The following is a 5,225-nucleotide window of genomic DNA, read 5'->3' as shown; positions in this document are numbered from 1 at the left end:
AAAAAGGGACTCTTCATTTCAGGTATGGCAAAGACCGAAATGATAAAAAGGGAACACTATGGACAACTTTATGTCAGTAAGTTTGAACATTTTGAATAAATGTGCAACTTATTTAAAAATAACAGGAAAAATGACTCAGGAAGAAAGGACTGGACATTGGGATCTAGTAACTGACCAGTTCTCTTGCTGGAAACTAAAAATGCTGGGAGGAAAAAAAACCCTAGGAGCCTTTCTGAAAAGCAAAAACTGAAGAGAAAATAAGAAATGATGGGATCAAATTTAAGGACAAAGAAGAACAAAGAAAGGTATATGAGTATTAGGAGGTGTTTTTGCTCTGTGAGCATTGGCCAATCTTGAGAATTGTGATGTCCTCTCTAGGTGAAAGGTGCAGCAATAGCCCAGGGGCTGCATAGAGTAGAAGATTAAAGAGAAGATTTTCCTGACAGTAAGTAGAGGCGCAAAAGGACTCTATCCTGAGCGTGGGAATGTACCTGAACTAAACAAGTTCTCCTGTGGTTGGCTCCCTCACCTCAGTAGTCTAGGGAACGTCAAACTTTGAATTTATATCAAGATGTTGTCAGATTATTAGTATCTCTATGTGCCTAGAAGAAACACAGACAGCAGTAAGGAGGTAAATTTCTGTCAGGTTTCAAATTATTTCTACAAATAAATTTTCAAATACTATTACCAGCACATATATAAACTTAAACAGGCATTTAAGGAAAGAAGACAACATGAGCAAGAACCAACAGACAACAGAAATAGAGCCACAAATACTTAATATTTGAATTCAGAAAGTTACCATACAGGTAATACAACAATTATGCTTACTATTTAATAAAATAAAAGATACATTTGAAATATCTATAGGAAAAAGCTACATAGCAGATATTAAAAAGGATGAGATGGAATGTCTAGAAATGAAAAATATGTTATTGTCATTGATGGCTTTAACAGCAGTGTAGACACAGCTGAAAAGAGAATTGGTTAATCATAAGCCTGAAAAAAATGTTAAAAATGAAACAGACAAAAGAGAATACAGGAAAGGTTAAGAGACATAAATGACAGAGGAGAAAGGATAAATGTATATTTAGTCAGAATCCAGAAAGTAGAGGAGAGAGAAAATGGGGCAGAATGAAAATGGCAAATCCACTTTAGAAAAACATTTGGCAGCATGTTGAAAGTTTAATATCTATCTGCTATACGATCCAGCTATTCTACTCTTAGAAATGAAAGCATCTATTTATAGAGACTTGAACACATATGTTCATGGCAGCTTTACTTCTAACAGCCCAAAACAAAAAGCAATGCAGATATCCACTAAAAGGAGGATGGCTAAACAAATGGTGGTACCTCCATAAAATGGAGTACTCAAAAATAAAAATAAATAAACTATTGATACAGGCAATAACAACATTAAGGAATCATAGACTAGTTATGCTAAGTAAAAAAAGGCAAAAACTGAGTACATACTGTATGATTTTATTTATATAAAATGCCAGGTAATACAACTAATGTATAGTGGTAAAAATCAGGTCAGTGGTTCCCTAGGGGTGAGGTAGAGGGGTGAGAAGTATCTGCCATTTGTTGGGTATCTAGCATGTGCCAGAAACTTCTCAACTTGCTACATTCATTACCTCAGTTAGCCCCCAGAAGCAACACTCTGAGGTGTGTCGGTATATCTCTACAGTGATGAGGAACATGTTTAGATTGTGTAACAGGATGGTCTGAACTTGCTTTGTCTGATTTCAAAGCTTGTACCCTGAATCATTTTGTTACATGGTTTCCAAATAAATATTAAAAATAAGATATTTCCTCTATAACAGAGATAGCAAGTGATAAGAAAATTAGTTCAAAAAAATTCCTTAGATACTTCTTAAATGGCAAGTGTTATCAAACTAGGATAGATCTCTTATTTAAAAGTGCATTCACCCGAGGTAGACCAAATATATATGCAATAAGATCAAGACTCTCTCCAGAACAGTGCTGGAGAAGACATTTTAAATTCTTTGTATCTTCTTTTTCAGACACTGTAGATAAAAGCAGGTGGCAGACTGCTGTCTCTCTGTTAAATTATTTTTTCTTCAGAGGAGTTACAATATTATTGATCAGGTATTGTTTTTTTCCCCCCTTACTGAAACCATGCCTTGATTGGATTGTGTGGTTTTGCATTTCTCCTCCAAGAAGCTGTTAGAGTTACTTTCATTAGGAATTGTTTTTACCTAGTTTTCCTCTGAGATGGTAATTTTGTACATAGCACTTGATTTTAGCACATTTTCTAGGTTATGGAAATTAAATGCTTATCACAAGTGTGCTCCCCCCCCCCCCCAATCTATAACTTCCATCACAATCTTTCTTAATTAATTTTGTCCTGGCGACCCTAAACCTTCAGGAGGTTTGCTGGGCTTCTTGTCCTGCCTTTCATTTGGAAAATGCTGGGAAACCCTCAGTTGGAGCCCTCCCTCACTGCTAGTCCTACCGCCCTCTTCCCACAATCTTAGTAGATTCAGGTTCGGTGTCAAGTCAGAGCTAGAAGGGACTGTGGAGATCAAATCAGCTTTCTAAATAAGGAAATAAAGACCACGCTACTTTTCCACCCGGTTTCCTCCAGAACAGGATTCTGCACGCGTCGGTTTCTTCTGAAACCTAACACCTATTCGGTAATGGGAATCCCTGCCTTGAAAATACGGAAGAGGGAACGAAAAGCAAGGCTGCCACCCTGTGGTGTGATAATAGAACAGAAAGGAGCGGTTTACACAGAGAAGTGGGAGAACTGCGGAAAGCCTGCGAGGTGAATTCCTGTGAATTAGAACAGCCATTACCAACGTGTGTAACTGTCACTGTGACCCACTTAGTGAGATTGACATTAATGCGCTATCTTCTTTGGACTACACGAGGGGCTCCCCGCACAGCCATTGGGCCTAGCCCTGGGGCCGCCGGAACTCCCAGGAAGGTGGAACTGACATCTGTCCAGGGTTGAGCCATCTGTAAAAGGCCCTTCCGAATATCTTAAAAATTTGTCTAGGTATGCACAATTTTATTTTATAAAATATAATTAAGCAAAATACTACATCATGGGCTATTAAATTCTTAAAATTCTCTTTGTTCCTACTTTCACAATCAGATACCTCTGGTGTGATAGTCATGTTCTGTAAAGGACATTAAATAGAGTTTAATGAATGGTAAATGAAGCAAATATTTAAATATTAAGTCCATTTTCTTTCAGTAGTTATGTAATTTCTGCTCTAGTTTGAGAGTCACAGAATTGTGCACAGAAATCTATTTTTAGTGGACATCCCAGGGGACACACTGCTTGGGTTCCAGAGAGACTTCCCTCTGTGGGTGTCATGCTTCCAACGAGCACACTCAGCGTAAGACACAGGACCATGAACAGTAAGACTTCTGAAAACAGTTACTGTATCAGCCACTGTCCTCATTCGAGACAATTGCAAATTGCTCACATCAGGTCTGCGGTACTGCACTTGGAACTAATGAGAATGGGCAAGGGCTACTGTATCAGTAACTCTTCCCCTATTAATCTAATACGGTTAAAAACAGGCTGCACCATGTAAGACAGCTTAGCATCCTTAAAGGAGCCTAATCATCTCAAAGGAGAAATCTCACTTAGTAAGTGAAAGAAGCTGAGAAGTATACTAACTTTGTTTTATATTTTAAAACTGAAAAATCTAAAACATTTGAAATAAAGAAGGGGTACAACAGACGGCATCCGGATGGCATGACGGTGTGGTCATGGACTGGAGCTCTGAATCAGACTTGTTTGGATTCAAATTCCAGTGCCATCTCCGGGGTGATGACTTTGGTCACCGAATTCAACCTCTCCAGTCTTCAGTTTCTTCATCCAAAAAATGGAGTAGTAATACCTGCCCACTTCGTGGTGGGCAGGATTACACAGAAAAAGGCATGCAGACCCCTTAGCATGATGCCTAGCACTTGCCCAGTGCTTCATAAATGGTAGACGGTGAGGATCCCCCCAGAAGTGGAGATGGGTGTACAGACTAGACCTCGTGGGCTCACAATGAAGCCATCAAATTTCATAGAGAAAACCTTAACTTCTTTGGCATTTTTAAGGCATTCATCTACATGTGTCATCCATAAAGTTGTAGTTGATTGGCAGCAGGATTTCTCAAGCACATTAGTTGAGACACCATGTTTTCAGCCAAGAATCTGAAACTTCTTAGCACATTACACACAAAAGATATAAATCTCTTGGCAAGAAATGCAGGCCGAGTTAGTAAACAGAACACTTACTTTCCCCAGGTTCAGATTTTTATACCCATCATTTACTGTGTGTTCTTAAGCTTCGGTTTCCTCATATGTTAAAATAAATAGAAGTAGCATGCATTTACATGTTGCTTAATATAAAATATAGTGCATATCACATTATCTTACATCAGGGAGATAATATATGTAAGCATTGATTCTAGAGCAAGTGTCAATAATGTTTTCTGTTCTCCTGGGATTCTTTGATGTTGGTGGTGTCTAGAGAAAACCTGGGATTTAGGTACCTGGGAAGTTGGTTTACAAATCCATTTTGTCTGCTGAATAGGAAAATAAAAACACAAGAAGATAATGCTTTTGGCAGTGTTCAATGCATTGCTTCCCAGCTGCAAATCCACTGTTCTGGGACCCACTTCTCTAAGCATCCCTTCTTTGCAGCTGGCACGGTATTAAGCTTTGTCGGTAGAGGGCGCTGGAGGAACACCACAAGAGCAAAGGGCTACTCTTTCTGGTTCGCCCATTGCGCTCCTTCCAGCAATTTCCTTTGGTGGGCCAGCTTCTTGAGGCCAGGCTCCTGCAACATGGGTGGCAGCCAGCAGCATCTGCTGGCTGTTGAAACACAAGATCTCTCCTCTGGCAGCACCTCTTGTGGATGGCCTTCCCTTGTGAAATTCCTTGCCAGGGTTCCCAGTTGGCCAGTCTCTGCTTGCCTGGATCCCAGAGAAGTGTTCCCTGTGTGCTATTCCCTATTCCAATTCCTTGCTTGGGAGCCTCTGCTGAGGCCAGCTGTGGACCAGCTCTGGCGCAGAACGACCAGGGATCTTCTCTGCCCAGTGGACTTTTCCGGGAAGGCCTGGGTCCTAGCTTTGTGAAGGGTGCTTCTCTTCCGCATTTGTTCTCTTGTGGGTAAGCCCCCTGAGTCCCAGGATTCTCCCTTTCTAGTTAATGCTGTGCTGTAGTTAGTGACTTTTTAAATTCACCTTTCC

This window comes from Pteronotus mesoamericanus, unplaced genomic scaffold (assembly GCF_021234165.1).
Source record: "Pteronotus mesoamericanus isolate MK-2021 breed Mesoamerican mustached bat unplaced genomic scaffold, CSHL_Meso_final contig_20, whole genome shotgun sequence".
NCBI classification, from domain to species: Eukaryota; Metazoa; Chordata; class Mammalia; order Chiroptera; family Mormoopidae; genus Pteronotus; species Pteronotus mesoamericanus.
The sequence above is the reverse complement of the archived record's forward strand: the minus strand, read 5'-3'. Positions refer to the sequence as shown.